The sequence below is a fragment of the Equus asinus genome, chromosome 15 (genome assembly GCF_041296235.1).
Source record: "Equus asinus isolate D_3611 breed Donkey chromosome 15, EquAss-T2T_v2, whole genome shotgun sequence".
Taxonomy (NCBI): domain Eukaryota; kingdom Metazoa; phylum Chordata; class Mammalia; order Perissodactyla; family Equidae; genus Equus; species Equus asinus.
The window spans coordinates 46,720,464-46,738,853 of NC_091804.1; the positions used below are offsets into that span (position 1 = coordinate 46,720,464).

The following is an 18,390-nucleotide window of genomic DNA, read 5'->3' on the forward strand; positions in this document are numbered from 1 at the left end:
ATCGGGGATTGTGATTCCGCCGGCTTTGTTTTTCTTGCTCAGGATTGCTTTAGCAATTCACGGTCTTTTGTTGCCCCTTATGAATTTTAGGATTGTTTGTTCAATTTCTGTGAAGAATGTTCTTGGGATTCTGATTGGGATAGCATTGAATCTGTAGATTGCTTTAGGTAGTATGGACATTTTAACTATGTTTATTCTTCCAATCCATGTGCATGGAATGTCTTTCCATCTCTTTATGTCATCGTCAATTTCTTTCAAGAAAGTCTTGTAGTTTTCATTGTATAGATCCTTCACTTCCTTGGTTAAGTTTATCCCAAGGTATTTTATTCTTTTCGTCGCGATTGTGAATGGGATTGAGTTCTTGAGTTCTTTTTCTGTTAGTTCATTGTTAGTGTATAGAAATGCTACTGATTTATGCACGTTAATTTTATACCCTGCTACTTTGCTGTAGTTGTTGATTATTTCTAATGGTTTTTCTATGGATTCTTTGGGGTTTTCTATATATAAGATCATGTCGTCTGCAAACAGCGAGAGTTTTACTTCTTCGTTACCTATTTGGATTCCTTTTATTTCTTTTTCCTGCCGAATTGCTCTGGCCAGCACCTCCAGTACTATGTTGAATAGGAGTGGTGAAAGTGGGCACCCTTGTCTTGTTCCTGTCCTCAGAGGGATGGCTTTCAGTTTTTGTCCATTGAGTATGATGTTGGCTGTGGGTCTGTCACATATGGCCTTTATTATGTTGAGGTACTTTCCTTCTATACCCATTTTATTGAGGGTGTTTATCATAAATGGGTGTTGGATCTTGTCGAATGCTTTTTCTGCATCTAGTGAGATGATCATGTGGTTTTTGTTTTTCATTTTGTTGATGTAGTGTATCACGTTGATTGACTTGCGGATGTTGAACCATCCCTGTGTCCCTGGTATAAATCCCACTTGATCATGGTGTATAATCTTTGATTTCTTATCTTTATTATTTCCTTCTTTAGATGTGCTTTTAGTTTATTATGCTTTTCTTTTACTAGCTTATTGAGGTAGGAGCTTAGATTATTAATTGAGACCCTCTCTCTTTTCTAATATAACCATTTCATGCTATAAATTTCCCTCTGAGCACCGCATTAGCTGTGTCCCACGAATTCTGAGATGTATTTTCATTTTCATTCATTCAATGTATTTTTTGTTCACCCTTCACATTTCTTCTTTGACCCATGGGTTATTCAGTGGTGTGTTGTTTAGTTTCCAAGTGTTTGGAGATTTTCCTGTCATGCTTCTGTTATCGATTTCCGGTTTGATTCCAGTATGGTCAGAGAACATACTCTGTATGATTTCAATTCTTTAAACTGGCTGAGATTTGTTTTATGGCCCGGGATGTGCTCTATCTTGGTGTAGCACTCTGGACCCAAAGGTAGTAGAAGCTACATAGTAGGTTCAACAAGAGACGTTTGCAATAAGAATTATTAACTCTAAAAAAGAGTGACTATAAGACATACGAGAACTCTATACTGTACTCCAGGACTGAGAGGAAGGGCAGACTTGAAAGGGGTTCAGAGCTCATTGAAGAAGCTGTGGTTTGGCCATGGAAGAGCAAAGGAGTTGGCTGGTTTAGCCAGACAGGAGTTTGTCTGGAATTGCTGGGCAAACAACAGGCAACACTCTGGAATGAGAGCAGGAAGCAGACGATAGACAATAGGAAATGAGGGTGTATACTGGGAGTCTGGACACCAGTGGGAACAGAGGCTGTTGGAGCTCATGGGCTGCATGGGTTGGAGGTGGACTGGTTCTCTGTGGAAGCCTTGGCCACATGTGGGCTGTGTGCAGGCTGCATGGGGTGGCAGAAGGAGCTATACATCCATGTGCACACTCTGCATCACGGGCAGGCTGTGTGCAGGCTAAGCAGGAGCTTTGGTTTCCACGTGTGGGGGCTGCAGGCATGTTAGTGCCAGGCTGAGGCTGAGAGGTTGCACAGGGAGTGTATCTGGGACAATTGGCAGGGGCAGGGTCCAGCACATGTCCTCACACCCATACCATTGACGTTCTCCCTGGCCACTGCTGGAAATTGCAGGAAGCCTTTCTCTCCTGAAGTGTCTCTCCAGCATCCTCTGTTGAGTAAACTGAGCATTGTGCCCACTTTAAAGGGGAAAAGCTTAAAGGAATTGCATTGTTTATCATACAGCATATGTTGAAGGGTGCTTTCAGAGCTGAGAGGCAATAAATCAATAACTGACACAGTCGATCTCTTTGGCTACGCAGCTTCCATATGCACCCTTTTACACACATTGGAACTTCCTTAAAACAATAAGACAACTCTATGTCTCTACCCAACCAGGTACATCTATCCTTCTTGCAAGTGAGGTTCTCACTTATCTTCAAAAATGAGAAGACCCAGTCATCGTATCCATCATGGGTTATATTAATTACTCCTCAAACTTAGTCAAGGGTTCACTGAGTATTCTATTCCCTAAAGATTAAGTTGTAAAGTTAACCTCCAATAACTCATGTATAAAATTTAGAAATATGAAGAAGGAGAAAGAAGTAGAGAATGATGATGTAAGTAAATAAATGCATTCATATAATGTGCATGGAGATTGTACACAAAGCTACTGTGATGAATTTCTGTAATTGGCCGTGAGGTTGCAGTTCATGTCTATGACCTTCTTCTTCAACTGCCCATTCCATATTTCCCTTGCCCTCATGGCAGACCCTCTGGGTTCTCTTCCTGCTCTGGGTTCTTTATCTCTTGGAGTATCTCGTAATCCCTGAGAAGTTTGAGTATTTACTTTTTTCCCAAATTACAGCCACTCTAGTATGTGGCCGTAGGTCTCTTTGGGGGGTGGCTAGGAGAAGACTTAGTGTGTCTCTGTGGCAATAAACAGTATAGGGTCCTTTTTAAAGGGGACCCAGGCTTCCCTCAATCAAGGGCCTCTGGGTCTGTGAACTTACTTAAGTCTGAAAACTGGGACAGGCTGTGATTCTCTATGTGGTGACTCAAGTCAGGGTACTAGCTACCGTACTGAGAGTGTTTCTTGTTATATGGATCAAGCAATATCCTAATAGGCTGACCGACTATTTCCCTCCTAGGGACGCTTCATCAATCAGCTGCTGCTGAAGGTCTCTGTGACCCAAAGAATTCTGACTCCTAGCTTGTCCCTATTGTCCTGTGGTTGGCATGCTCATTTTCCCTTTGACAATTAAGTGCTGCCACTTGGCCTCTGATATCCTGGGATTCCATCCTCCCATTGAAACCAGGGAGCCCATCTCAAGGGTGGCATCCCCTGCAGTCATACTTGGCCTAAAAAAGAACAACCACAGAGCTTTTCAGGGATGCGTGTGCCCCCCCCCCCCCCCGGCTAGCGTATTTCTCAATGTCCTGGTGAAAGGAAACCCTTCGGAGCATTGTAGTTTTGGGGTGGGAGGGGGTGGCTTGGGTCTGAAGGCTGCACATGGTACTTCCAGTCCAGCATTCCTGTTCACCTAAGCTTTTGGACTCCCTCCTCCACATCACACCTGGAAGCTCTGGCATCCCAGCCTCATTAAATGCAGGTCACTGTTGTGTCCAAATTTCAGTCAGCCAACGAGGTAACCTGGTAAACCCCATCCAGCTGCACAACTAGTGCATTAAAGTGAGGATCTCTAGCAAGTTAATGAATTTGGCCTGATCGCTGGTGTTGTTTTCTGCCCTTTTTGGTGTCACACCCTTAGAATCTATTCCTACACAAATGTTCCTCAGGTTTCTGCTGATTTTTATTAGTAAGGGCCTCTAACATTTTTGGAGCATAAGCTGTTTCCTCCTGGGTCATGGTGTGTACCTGTCCCCTTGCATCAAGGTGAGACCTGACTCTAATTATGGGTCTGCTGGCAATGGGGGTGGTTGTGGTGGGGTTCTGAGCAGAATGAGCATCCCCCTTCAAAGTATCTTCCCCAAGTGAGGGTATCACCGGATTTTCACACTGAGGAGGACCAGTCTTCTGGGTCACTGCGGGGGAAGATACTGCTACTGGGAAGAGAGGCTCAGAGTGACTTGGGGGCCAGCAGTGTCAGTTTCTCTAGCTAAGTCCAACAAGACATCTTTATTCCCAGCTTCAGGATCTCATTCTTACCCGATTGATGCCCTAATTTTCACAGAAGAAACTTGGCAAGACTATGAATTCAACTGCTATTCTAATTCAGCAACTTGCACCATTAAATTCTGTGTTTGATTTTCAGCAATGTCAGCCATGTGGCTACAAGGAATAAAAGATTCTTTTAAGGCTGTCACGGAAGCTGTGTGATCCTCAGACCATGACTTGAGGTGGGAGTTAACGGACCCGAGCTTGTCATTTTCTCTCTGTAAGTGCTCAAGGGCACTCAAAACAATTCATCTCACACCACAGCCCTTATGGTCATCATTACTGTCATACAGGAAGAGCAGAAGCCACTTGAGCCCCCAAAGCAAGTGCTCCGCTTGGCACTTTATCACAGTCAACCACAGGTGATGGCTTGATTAATTGACGCCATTGCATGTCATGATTACAATCATCACATTTCTCATTGGCAAAGAGCTCAGCATCGCACTCAGGACCAAGGGTACAACTAAGTCAATCCTCAGATCCCATCTTTAGGGATCTAGCTCGTGGGGCCACTCTCAGTACCAACTCTGTAGTAGTCTGTGTCTAATCAGGATATAGAAGCCACACAGTAGGTCACCCTGGGAAGTTTGCCATCAGAGTGATTCACTGAAATAAAAGAGTCACTCTGAGATGTAAGGAAACTCTCTATGGTACCCTAGGATTGAGAGAGAGCACTCGAGAAAGGGCAGACTTGGAAAGGGTTCAGACCTCACTGGAGAAGCTGTGGTTTGGCCATGGAAGAGCACAGAAGTTGGCCGGTTTAGCCAGACTGGAGCTTGTCTGGAGTTGCTGGGCAAACAGCAGACAATGCTCTCGAGTGCGGGGAGGACACAGGAGATGGACAACAGGAGACGTGGGTGCTCACTAGGAGTCTGCACACCAGTGGGGACAGAGGCCTTGAGTCCATGGGCCGCAGAGAGGGAGGTAGGGCTGGCAGAGGGAGCGGCCACTCTGTGTGGACCCCCAGACACAGCTGGGTTGTGCTTTGGCTGCACAGGGCCCCAGTTTCACTGTCAAGAAGGCTGCAGACACATCCTCTACAGCCTGAGGCTGTGTGGTTGCAGAGGGAGCACGTTTGTGGCCTGCGGTCCTGGCAGCTTCCACAGGATATCCTCATCTTGATTGTGTGGCGGCTCTAGGTATTATGTTACAGATAGGGAACTCACACAGTCCATCGGTGTCACTATTTTACCAGTTGGAGTGAAATGTAGAAACTTTACCTCCCTTTACCCTCCCCCACTTATAATTGTCTTAAATATTTTCTCTACATACATTTTTTTTTTCAGGGGAAGATTCACCCTAAGCTAACATCTGATGCCAATCTTCCTCCTTTTTTCTTCCTTTCCCCACTCCAAAGACCCAGTACATAGTTGTGTATAGTTGTATGTTCTTCTCATTCTTGTACGTGAGCCACTGCCACAGCATGTCTTCTGACAGATAAATGGTGTGGTTCCGCGCCTGGGAACTGAACCCGGGCCGCTGACACAGAGTGCGCTGAAATTGACTGCTAGGCCATCAGGGCTGCCTCTCTCCACGTACATTTAGAACCATATTGGACAATGTTATTTTTGTTTCGACTGTCAAACATCACTTGGAAAATTGAAAAGACAATATCGTATTTACCTACATTTTCTACTCTGTCCATTGTTCTTTTTTCTTCTTGATGTTCCAAGTGTCTTTCTCATATTATTTCCTTTCTGTTTAGAGAACTTCATTTAGCCATTCCTATAGGGTAGGTCTGCTGGTGACAAATTGTCTTTGTTTTCTTTATTTGAGAAGGTCTTGCTTTCTCTTCATTCAAGCAGGATCTTTTCCCTGGATATAGAATTTTGGGTTGACACTTCTTTTCTTTCAGCCCATGAAAAATGTTGTGCTGCTTCTTTCCAGCCTCCAAATTTTTCTTCTTTTTCTTTTTTTTTCTGAGGAAGATTAGCCCTGAGCTAACTACTGCCAATCCTCCTCTTTTTGCTGAGGAAGCCTGGCCCTGAGCTAACATCCATGCCCATCCTCCTCTACTTTATATGTGGGACGCCTACCAGAGCATGGTGTGCCAAGCGGTGCCATGTCCATACCCGGGATCCGAACCAGCAAACCCCATGCTGCCAAGAAGCGGAACGTGCGCACTTAACCACTGAGCCACCAGGCCAGCCCCCAGCCTCCGAATTTCTGATGAGAAACCTGCTGTCATTAGAATGGTTTTTTCCCTATAGGCAAGATGTCATTTCTTTCTCAGCGTTTCAAGAATTTTTTCTTTGTCTTTAGAGTTCAGATATGATGTGTGTTGTGAGCATTTCCTTGAGTTTACCCTGTTTGGGGTTCACTAGCTCCCTAAATCCAAGGGTTGATGTCTTTTGCCAGATTGAAGTTTTCAGCTGTTACTTCCATGAGTGCTGTTTTAGCCCAGTCCTCTTTCTCCTCTCCTCACAGGACTCTGATGACATGAGTGTTGTATCTTTTGTCAGTCCCACGGGTCCCTGAGGTTCTGTTTTCTCAGCCTGTTTTCTCTCTGTTGTTCAGATTGGGAGATTTCTATTGTCCTTCAAGTTCGTGAATCCTTTTTGTTATCCCCTCCATTCTGCTGTTGAGCCCATCCACTGAGTTTTTAAAATTTTGGTTATAGTATTTTTCAATTTTTCTAAAATTTCCATTTTGCTGTTCTTTTATTTTCTATTTCTCTGAAGAGACTTTCTGTTTTTTGTTTGTTTCACACACATTTGTAAATGTTTATTGAGACATACTTACGATGGCTGCTCTAAAACATTTGCCAGATCATCCCAAATCTCTTGCATCTTGGTGTTGCATCTGTGGCTTGTCTTTTGTCACTTGTTTTGAAATCTTCCTGGTTCTTGGTATGACAAATGAATTTGATTGGCACTTGGGTATTTTGGGTGCTACATTATGAGAGTCTGGATTTATTAAACCTTCTGTTTTGGCTGGATTCCTCTGATACTGCTCAGCAGGGGAAGAGAGTGGATAGAAGTCCAGGTTGCCCACTTAGTCTCTGTTGACCCCCCAGAGAAGCTCCTCATTACTGCTTGTAAGAGTGGCAGTGCTGCCTCCTCGATGGGCTGTCAGTGACATCTCCCTGGGAGACAGGAAGACCTGGGAGAGACAGGATGCCTTGTTATTGCTCCCCATGTGACTTCCACTGACATCGTGGGCAAGGGTGGCCTCGCTGCTGTTGGGCGATGGTGACTACCCTGGCTCTCCACCTGCACCTCCTCAGACAGCATCCAGCAGGGAGGGGAAGCAGATAAACAAACTCTGGCCCCCTCACATGCTGGAATACTACTCAGCAATAAAAAGGAATGAACTACTGAAACACACAACAACTTGGATGGATTTCAGAGGCATTACGCTAGGCCAAAGAAGCTAGACTGAAATAGCTACATAGTCTATGACTCCATGTATATGACATCCAGGAAAAGGCAAACCTATAGGGACAAAAGTAGATCTCTGGTTGCGAGGGGCTCGGGTGGCGGAAGGGGTTGACCAAAAGAGGTATGGGGTAATTTGTGGGGGAAAGGCATTCTTCTGTCTCTTGATTCTGTTGGTGATTACACAATTATATCTGTCTATCATAGACTTACACATTAAAAAGGGTGAATAGCACAGTATGTAAATTGTACCTTAATTAAAAAACCAAGACGGCACTGTTGAAAGACGAAGTTTGAGGAGCATGATCTCTTGTCAACTGTGAGTCTGCAGCTAGAAGATCATCTTTGCAGGTCCTAACTGACATACTTCTATGAGTAAAACCCACAGGCCTCCTGAAACGTGTATCCGTGCATTGCGTTTAGTGTGCACACTGCGTGCATTTACAGAGAGTGCCTATCCCTAGGTTGTGTTTCCAAAGTGGGCAGTTTAATATGTAGGGGTTAACTCTTGTAATCCTCTGAGTCCCATCCCGATTTGGCTCCCTCTGTCCTACCCCACCTTGAACTCAGCGTTGCATCTGTTTGCTACTTTCCTGACTATTTAATGTAATTATATAAAACAACAACCGTCACCAATACAATATTCTGAATTATACTATTTTGCATCATACACAAACAAATCTGCAGCTTACCAGGTGATCGTGAATTGTGGCGTTATGTACCATTTCATTTTACGTGTTCTAAGCTGCAAGTGATCGTGACGGACCCACAGCGTGGCCAGGCCTGTGGTGGGAAGAGCTGCCCTTGGGATGTATGACGGCTAGCAAAGGTCATCTTCAGCGTTGTGTTTCGTGGAAAAAGGGGGGTGGTCCTGGATGGTTGTGATAGCCCTGTTTTTCAGCCAACCACAAAGATTTAAGCTATGCTTTCTTCATCTGCCTTAGAGGAGAATGACAGCCCCAACAGTCACAAAGACAGGCTCTTACTTGTCATTTAGCTAAGAACAGTGCCTCCATATTTACAATTTCAGGTCCTTTTGTACGCAAACATTTTTATCCCTATATTACAGTAGAGGAAACAAAGGCTCAAGGAAATAGAAGATTTACCCAGAAAGAATTGCAAAATATTGTTGGGCAGGCTGGTATCTGTGGGTGCATTTCTTTTAGATTTCGTATGTCACATCTCGAGCATGCCAGGCATATTCCAACCTCAGGGCCTTTGCACTGGCTGTTCCCCCTGCCTGAAACCCTCTTCCCCTAGACACCAGCATGGCTTGCTCCATCACTAGCTTCCTGTGTTTGTTCAGACATCACCTTCCTGGTGAGGCTCACCTGACCTATCCCATTTAAAATGGCAACCTTCCCTGCCCGGGGCCCCTCCCCACCTCCCTCCACCACACTCCTATCCTTCCTTACTATGCTCTATTTTTTCCACAACAGTTACCATTTTCTGACACATTGTATAATTTAGTTTTAAAAACTTTCTTCTCTCTCTCTAAGTAGAATGTACGTCCCATAAGCTCTTTTGTTTACTGGTGTACCCTGAAGGAGATCAATGCATAAAACAGCACCTGACACAGAGCACATGCTCTGTAAACACCTGAATGATGAAAAGATGAATTTTCAATGGGTGGAAACTAAACTGGAATAGTCGTATACTCCGTTTAGTGTCATCCTGAAGAGTGCTAATTCATTCCACCACTTTTTGTTTAAACTATTTTACCAAATCAACCTCGTGCTTAGTTAACATGAGGGCCCCCATCGTTCTTGCACAGCCCACAATGATGAGACCCAGCACGGCAGACCACATTGCGTTCTCTAAGTCAAGGAGAGTGGAGCTCCGTGCTGCCCGCTCTCTTGCCCAGTCAGAGCTCCACTGTGTGTGCTGTGGCCTCTCTCCCAGCTGTTTATTTTGCATTCCTGCAAACGTTTTTGACCTAAAATGCCTATCAAAAATTATGCAAGTGCTTGAGCTGGATTGCCCCAAGAAACAAAGGAAGATAATCTTGCTATATGTTAAAATGCTAATTTATGGGCTGTCCAGGCCCTTCAAAGAAATAGGTGAGAAAATAGGGTAAAGATCAGCAGACACAGAGGCTGACATCGTCACCAAGTGAGCGTGGAAGAGTGACCAGTGGTTGAAGAAGGGAAGCTGAAGAAACTCAGGTCTGAAGCATGTCAAGACCTTGTGATATTTGAAGCAAATGGAAAGTACAATGCCATTTCCAGAGGGGTTAATCAATAATGACCTGTCTCAATGCTGGTGTGGTTATCTTTCCTACCAATGTGCCCTGGGAAGAGTGGGCTGGCAGTGGAGTCACAGTCCATGAGGGATGTGATAAAGTAAAAATCACCACTGGTTGAAACTAGTCTTAAAATTCCTTAGCCAGGCACTATGTGAAAGTCACACTATATGTTCAGTTGGCTCTTGCTATCTGACAAACAACTCCAAAACATAGTGGCTTAAAATGACGACCATTGATTTAGCCGTGGGTTGATATTTTAGGCTGGGCTGGGTTGAGTGGTTCTTCTTGTCTTGGCTGGGCTTACTCCTGTGTCTGTGGGCAGCAGCCAGGTTCACCCGGGACTGGGTGGATGAGGAGGGCCTCCCTGGAGTGCTTGTCTCAGCTCCACAGAGTCTCTCATCCTCCAGTCGGCTAGCTTGGGCTTGTTCTCATAGCTGAGGTGGAGCTGAAGCATGCAATGTTCTTGGGCCCTAGGCTTAGAACCAGCTCAGCATCGCTAACGCCATTCTATGACCCAGAATCGAAGGGTGGATAGAAAGTCTCCAGCTCTGGATGGGAAGAGTGGCAAAGTCTCCTTGCAAGGGCTGTGGAAGCAGGGAGGCGTGAAGGATTGAGACCATTTTTTATTTTTTATTGAGCTCATAATAGTTTACATCATTGTGAAATTTCAGTTGTACATTATTTCTTGTCTGTCACCACATAGATGCTTCCCTTTACCCCGTATGCCACCCCTGACCCCCCTTCCCCTGGTAATCACTGAACTGTTTTCTTTGTCCATGTGTTTGTTTATATTCCACATATGCGTGAAATCACCTGGTGTTTGTCTTTCTCAGTCTGGCTTATTTCACTTAGCATAATTCCCTCCAGGTCCTTCCATGTGGAAATGGGATGATTTTGTCTTTTTTTTTTATGGCGGCATAGTATTCCATTGTGTATATATACCACATCCTCTTCGTCCAATCATCAGTCACTGGGTACTCAGATTGTTTCCATGTCTCGGCTATTGTGAATAGTGCTGCAGTGAACATAGGGGTGCATAGGCTACTTTGGATTGTTGATTTCAAGTTGTTTGAGTAGATGCCCAGTAGTGGGATGGCTGGGTCATATGGTGGGTCTATTTTTAGTTTTTTGAGGAATCTCCATACTGTTTTCCATAGTGGCTGCACCAGTTTGCATTCCCACCAGCAGTGCACAAGGGTTCCCTTTGGATTGAGACCATTTTTTGCAACCTACTAACAGTATTTTTCAGTACCTCCAACTCAGCCAGTTTTTCCTTTAGTCTTGAAACTCGTCTCATTTCCTTTTAAAATCAACAAATGCAATAGGGGCTTGTATGTTTGGTGCACATTGTGTCCCAAAATGCTGCAAACACTGGAATTGCACTCAGCGGTGAGACGCTCGTGGTGTGAGGCCAAGGCGGGTTGAGCCCAGCAGGGCTTCGAGTCTCCTCATTCCAACCAGGCATTGGCTCATCGAGCTGATGGCTAAGGGCATTGCCAAGTGGTTGAAACCATTTTATTTTTTGTCCAACCCATGAAGTTGAATTCAACCTCACCGCATGTTGAGAGCTCCACTGTATACACCTTTGGGAGTTTCTGAGAAATCAAAGACTGGAGCAGCGTGGCTTGGCCCACACTATGTGAGGGATCTCTTTAGACAGACTGGAGGTCCATGGAAGTAAGTCTTTCCTGCTCCTCGGATATGACAGTTGGGGAGCCAGGAGCCAGGAACTTCCCCCTGGGCTTTCACTGGGATGTTGCCTGTGGCTGATCTCTTCTGTTCGGGGCGGATGGAGTGGGGAGTCACTGGGTGGGTCTTGGCCTGATAAGACTCCTAAGACCTCACTGGGCCTGCTGTGGGCTGACACAGCTCTTCACCTAAGTTAGGCCCTATCTGGATAGTCTTCTCTGAGGCTGTACTCCATTCATTTGATAAATATTTATTGAACATCTACTATCTGCCAGGCAGTGTTCAGGATACCAGGCCACCCGGGGCCAATGATGGAATTATGCAGCCATTAAGTGTAATGATTCAGAGACAGTTCAACTGCACGAAAAAACGTGACTCACTCTACAACTTGGATATCTGGGAGAAAATGTTCCTTCCCTTTCCTGTAGCTCTAGATCTTTTCCAAAGCCCTACTCCCTGGCTGGGGGGAGGAAATTTAAAGAAGCTAATATGTATTTATTGATTCTTTTGAGCTTGTGCTTTGGGCCAGGCACGTTTAGAAGTCATTCAACTCTCACAGGACCCTGTGGGTGGTGTTACTGTTTCCCCCATTTTACAGATGAAGAAACTGAATCACAGGGAGGCTGTGCAGGTCGTCTGAGGTCATAGCACTCCTAACTGCAGGGCGGCATATGGACTCCGCCTCCAGAGCCCTCTCTTGAAACCACTCAGCAAGCAAACTACACAGCTGGCCGGTTTCCTTCCTGTCCCCACATTTGGTGTTCTTTTACCCCTCCACCACCCCCATGTCTTCAAGATGGCACCTGGCAGTCCACTTGGTCCACTGGGGGCTCTCATTACAGAGCTGTTCTTCCTACCAGGTGCCCCTTCTCAGCACTCTGTGAGCTCCAAGCCATCCTGCTCAGCCCTGGGGCCCTCTGCCCGAGCTCCTTCCCTGGGAGCTGGGCAGCAGTCCTGGTGTTGTCCTGACTGACACCTTCTGCTCTCATGCTTGAAACCCGACTCCCCGCTCTGCCTTCCTCATTTGGGCCGTGCCCTCCTCAGCATCTTCCAGGGCTAGGAAAAGAGTGGCATTTTCTTTTATTTCCTGTGTTAGGTTCCCGTGGCTGCTGTAACAAAGTCCTACAAACTGGGAGGCTGAAACAACAGCAACGTTTTCTTTCACAGATCTAGAGGCTGAAAGTCCAAAATCAAGGTGTGGGCAGCACTGTGCACCTCTGAACGCTTCGGGGAAGGAGCCTTCCTGCATCTCTCAGCTTCTGATGGCTCCAGGTGTTCCTTGGCTTGTGGCTGCATCACTCCAGTCTCTTCCTCTGTGGTCACACGGGTCTTCCGTGGTCTTCTCTCTTGTACTTCTTTGCCCTCTCTTCTTATAAGGACACCAAGCATTGGATTTAGGGCTTACCCTAAATCTGATATGCTCTCGTTTTGAGATCCTTAACTTAATTACATCTGCAAAGGCCCTATTTCCAACAAAGGTCACATTCACAGGCAGCGGGGATTGGAACGTGTGCGTATGCTTTTGGGGTCCCAATTCAACCCACTGTGCTTCCCTTACATTACAGCTTCCTTCAACCATCAAGCAGCTAGACCCGTATCTTTGCCAAGTCGCTGTTAGAAGGGGCATCTTCTCTCTGCTGCAGAAGAACTCCGGGCACAGGTCCTCCTGCCTGGGAGCTGGAAATGTCAAATGAAGAGAGAAGGCAATTTTGAAAGACATTTCACTCTCAACAACCATATCTGCTCTCAAGATTATTGTCTTACCAGAAATCTGATTTTCTTGCTGGAAACTGACCCTTACCTTGTTCTTTCTGTCTTCTTTCTTGAGGAAGGAACACATTTCCCAATAACTTGACCTTGGGAAAATCTCTCCATCTCTCAGTGCGTCATTCCCATCACAGGGACAGCGACAGCCCCTTCTTGGTGGGGTTGTCTTGCTGGTCCCTGACTTGGCACATGTAGAGCCCGTGGCTCAGTGGCGGACACCTGGTAGGCACTGTATGAGGTTCAGCCACATCTGCTGAGAATCTGTAAAAGTCCTTGTCTCCCTTTAGGCCGATAGATGCCTCACGCTGACCAAGGTGAAATGGATCGACTCGGAAAATGAAAAATGAGAAAAGCGTATTAATAATTTTCAGCAGATCTCTCCCATTTTGCACTTACACGATGATACATGCTTGTAGATAACATCTGTTTAATCCTCCGTGTTTATCTCCATTTTACAAATGAGAATCCTGAAGCTTAAGGAACTAGCTGAAGTCACACAGTGGGTAAGAGGCAAACCTGGAACTGAATGTGGAGGGCAGTTCCTTCTCCAACCGAGGCCCCCAGGCGCTGGGCAGCCAGGCAGGGACGGCAGCAGCCCCTCATCTTGCTGCAGCCACTGTGACATCAGGCTTTCTCCTCCAAACGTCTGAAACCTATTGACCATCTACAGGGAAACCACGTAGTTTGTGTATGAAAATTAGGCAATTGCAGGGGACGCTCTTCCCTGACTTGCACACACCTTCTGCACACCGTGTTTTTGTTTGTAAATTCTCTTGTGGCTTTCTCAGTTATCTCAATTTGTTTAAGCAAAATACATTTTGTCACCAAGGAGAATTAACTTGGGTGAAGTTGTAGTGAGAACCGTAGTGGCCCTATCTGGTCCTGGAGCAGCTATGGAGGAGGGACTCTGCTTTCAGAGAGGTTGTGCTCTGAGCCAGGTCGTCCTGCTCTCATAGACCCTTCCAGACCACTGTAGAATCTGATGAAAGTCAGAGATGCTCTCGCTTTCTGGGAAAACCCATCCATGAACATCATTTAAGTTGTAATTTCGCTTTGGGTCCCCGCAGGCCCAGATGCCCACCAGCGGGTATTCAGGGGAGTTTAATGAGGGGGCGAAGTCTGGCAGCAGTGGGCAGTGTTTCCCCAGAGGCCAGAGTGGGGACCGTAACTGGGACCTGGAGACACCACCTACAAAACTGTGGCCTTCAGTAGAGGGAGAGAGCAACTTCTGAACCAGCTCTGGCCTGCCTCTCCTCCCTCCTACCTCTGACCTGCCAGGAGTGGACACCAGAGGACCAGGGAGCCCATGGCTGCAACCTCAGAGGCCTAGGGCAAAGGGAAGATGATCGGATCTATCTGGAGGGTCTAGCCTGAAGGTGTCCCGGGTCAAGGTCTTAAATTAGAGGCACATTCCCCAAGTATAGGACCATACCACTGGGGTATGCCAGATCGTATGAGTGGCCCACAGATATAGATTTTAAAAGATTGGTAGTTAGGTATTTATTTTAATAGCTCTTAGAAAAAAAAATAATCTTCTCTTTTTGGTAATGATAGTGTCCTCCTGCCTTTTTTTCTCCAGTTATTACAAGCATTTATTTGTTGGCATTTTTTTTTTTTTTTACTCTGACAGGCAAAATGTGGCCTCACGGTATACACCTTGCATTTCTTGGCTGGTGAGGATAGACGTCTTTTCTAAAAATTGTTTTGAGTCCTTTAATTTTTAAAGTTAATAGACAATTTTTTTAGAGCAGTTTTAGGTTTATGGAAAAATGAGGGGAAAGTACAGAGAGTTCCCATACGCCGCCTCACCCCCATCCCCCATACGGTTTTCTGTGTTATTAGCAACTTGCATTAGTATGGTGCTTTTGTTGTAATCGATGAGCCAATTTTGATGCATTATTACTAATTGAAGTCCATAGCTTACATTAGGATGACTCTTGGTGTTGCACATTCTGCGGGTTTTGAAAGATGTATAATGACATGTATCCACCATTATAGTGTCACTCAAGTAGTTTCACTGCCGTGACACTCATCTGTACTCCCTCTGTCCCTGCCTCCCTCCCCTCAAACCCCTGGCAACCACTGATCTTTTTACCGTCTCCATAGTTTTGCCTTTTCCAGAACATCATAGAGTTGGAATCATGCAGTGTGTAGTCTTTTCAGATTGGCTTCTTTCAGTTAGTTACACGCGTTTAAGGTTCCGCCGAGCCTTTTCATGGCTTGATAGCTCATTTCTTGTTAGCACTGAACACTATTCCATTGTCTGGATGGGCCGCAGTCTGTTTATCCACTCACTTACTGAAGGACATCTTGGTTGCTTCCAAGTTTTAGCAACAATGAATAAAGCTGCTATAAACACCTGTGCAGGTTTCTGAATGAATGCAAGTTTTTGGCTCATTGGGTAATGATATAGTTCCCTCCTCCCTCCTTTTTTTACTCTCTAAAAATTGTTGTAAAATATACATAACACAAAATCTATCATTTTAACCATTTTTAAGTGTGCAGTTCAGTGGCCCTGAGTACATTCACGTTGTGCACAGTTCCCTTTAAAGTAATGATATTCCAGCAAAATAGACCCCAGAACCCAGGGCTGGGCAGGAGGTGACGGCCTGAGTGGTCCCCACATGGCACAGCAAGTGATGCGGATGCAGGACGGACTGAAACAACAATCTCAGCACCAGGGTCTTGCCAAAAGTCCAATCTGTCTAACGCGTTTAGCACATTTTCCCGTGGTCTTCTCTCTCAGGGCCCCAAACATGAATTTCTAAAACCAATTTGCGGCATTTCCATGTTCTTTCTTTGCCCAGGCCAATTTATGGGTCGTTTCTTAAAACGGGGGCTTTGGAAATAGTCACTTCTTCCCTTCCAGCTTCTCCCTCCTCTGTTCACCTCTCATAAAGCTATACACTCGCTCCAAGGAGTATGGCTAGCTTGGGGGTTCGGGGGAGGTGGGGAGCCGCACACGTAGGGAGAACGGAGGGAGGGAGGGCCCCCTTCAGCTCTTCGTGTGATGGGGGTGAGCACTTGACAATGAGTCTATCTGACTAGGCGGTCTTCCCAGAGCCTTCCCTGACACACCCACCTTCCCAACCCGGTCCCTCCATTTTCCCATCAGGCCAGTGGGGATAATGTGAACGGCATCTCCTCGATTCAGAGTGAGAAAAATTAGCGGCGGCCCTTTGAGGTTTTCCTGAGAAAAGTGCCATCTCCTTGGGGGGAGGTGTGAGTTGGCTTGTTATCTTGCCGGCAGGGATCAGCTGCTACTAAAAGGTGTCGATTTTGCTGTGATCACAGAACAGGCTGCGGGGAGAGCAAAATAATAATCGCGGCAGGTGTGTCAGAAATGTGGCGCTCTTTTTCTGGAATTTCTATTTTGAAGCCCCGTTCCTCCCACCCCGAGGCAGGCAGTCCTGGGCTTCATTTCTCTTTCCTCTGAGGGTGGTCTTATTCCAGGGCAGGGGTGTGGGGGTGCCAGGTGGCACTCAGCCCTCAGCAACCCAGGGAGGCTCTCACCAAGACCCCATTCACACAGCTTCACCTTTGGTTTTGACCCTTTGTCCTGTCACTCTGGGCCCCTCTTGGGTGCTCTGGAATGCATTCTGGGGCTGCATGGCTCCAGGTGCTAGAATCCTGTGGGCTTCCTCTGTCCCTCCCCCAGACACATGCTGGGGGCTGTGGCTCCTTTTTGTCCTGGGGCCTCTGGCTATAGTTCCATGGAATGGAGTCCAGGTCACCCCTCCACCCAACTCCCCACTGAAGCCAAAGCTGGAGGGTCTCCTCTCCTCCGTCCTGACTCTCCTCCTTCTCACCTCCTCCCAACCCGGGGACTGTCATAACCCGAGCATTGGGAGAACTGGCTCGTCCTCATCAGATTTCCCATTAGGGTTTGGGCTGTGGAATTCAGGAGTCCTTACTCGGCTTCTGCCCAGCAACTGCAACAGAAGCCTTGCCCATCCTATGTCCCACTGCACTGACCACTTTGGAACCAGTTGTGAGCAGCATTGCTGTGCCCGATGGGTTTCTGGGGGCACCAGGGCTGGCTCAGCACATCCACTCAGCCAGCCGGACATGCCAGCATATCATCACTCTCAAGAGTGACCCTCGATCGTGACAGCTCCCTGGCCCCCACGTGGGGTAACTGAGGCACGTCTTCCATGTGATCTCTCAGCGTTCCCCAGACAGACTGATCTTCCTCTGCCCACCGTGGGACTTGTTCAATGACACACTTAGCTTCCTTACCCCCACCTTTCCTGCTTCTCTATGAGCGTTTCCTGGGATCACCTCCCAAATAAGATCCTTGTAATGACATCCTTATTTTGAGAACCCAACCTGAGATAGCATCCCTTCCCAGAGGCAGTGAAGGGAGCTTGCTGCGTTGACTGATGGGGAAGAAAAGATGGGTAGGAGGAAAGATAGGATGGGGAGGAATTGCTAGTTAATAGTTCAAAATATTATGGCACATCATTGAAAACTCAAGCGAGTTGAGTGCTTACTCTGTGCCCGGCACCACACTCAGTTGTTATTTCACCTGGTTCTCCCAGTAGCTTTGCTTGAGTGACCTGTTCTCAGAGCTGAGGGAGCTAGGTCTCAGGGATATCCACCAGCAAGCTGGGTGAGTGGGGACAGGAACTCAGGTCTGATGGTTCCCCCGGGAAACATCTGGAAACACCTCGGCTAGTAGCGAGTATGAAGCGCCTTGAGGTATGCCGATGTCTTCCATTGACATCAGTGCTGAGGAATTATAATAGCCACCTGCTAATTTCAAAAGATTTCTGTCTTTAAACCTTTCCTTAAAAAGCTATAAGGTCTCAAATGTTTTGAGGCAGTGGCATGATGCTGCGAGCGCCATGATGTTAGACAGGTTTATGAGGAACAGAGAATGGGAGCGATGGTCTCAGGATTGAAAAAAAAAGGACTGACTGATTCCCGTTGTGTAAATACTCTCACCATGGCCAATTCCAAGCTAGAAACTTGACATTACTGAATTCAAAGTTGCAAAGAGATGGAGATGTGGAGTGCCACACCATTATGCAGTATTTCCACTGTACTGATGCAATCAACATAAATAAGTTCAAGAGCATTGACCATGGTAAGACGTAATAAAACAATTAGTAAGTGATGAGCTTTGAGTATTTAGTACCTTTTTTATTGAGGTAAAATTCATATATCACTAAATTCACCATTTTAACCACTTAAACTCTTAAAGTGA

General features: G+C 46.2%; 1 protein-coding gene across 8 annotated transcripts in view; it reads left to right on the plus strand.

Annotated features, from left to right (window-relative positions):
- The window catches only part of ZNF831 (zinc finger protein 831), a 110,668-nt gene that overhangs the window by 21,862 nt on the left and 70,416 nt on the right, over window positions 1–18,390 (plus strand). The gene's annotated exons all lie outside the window — the stretch shown is intronic.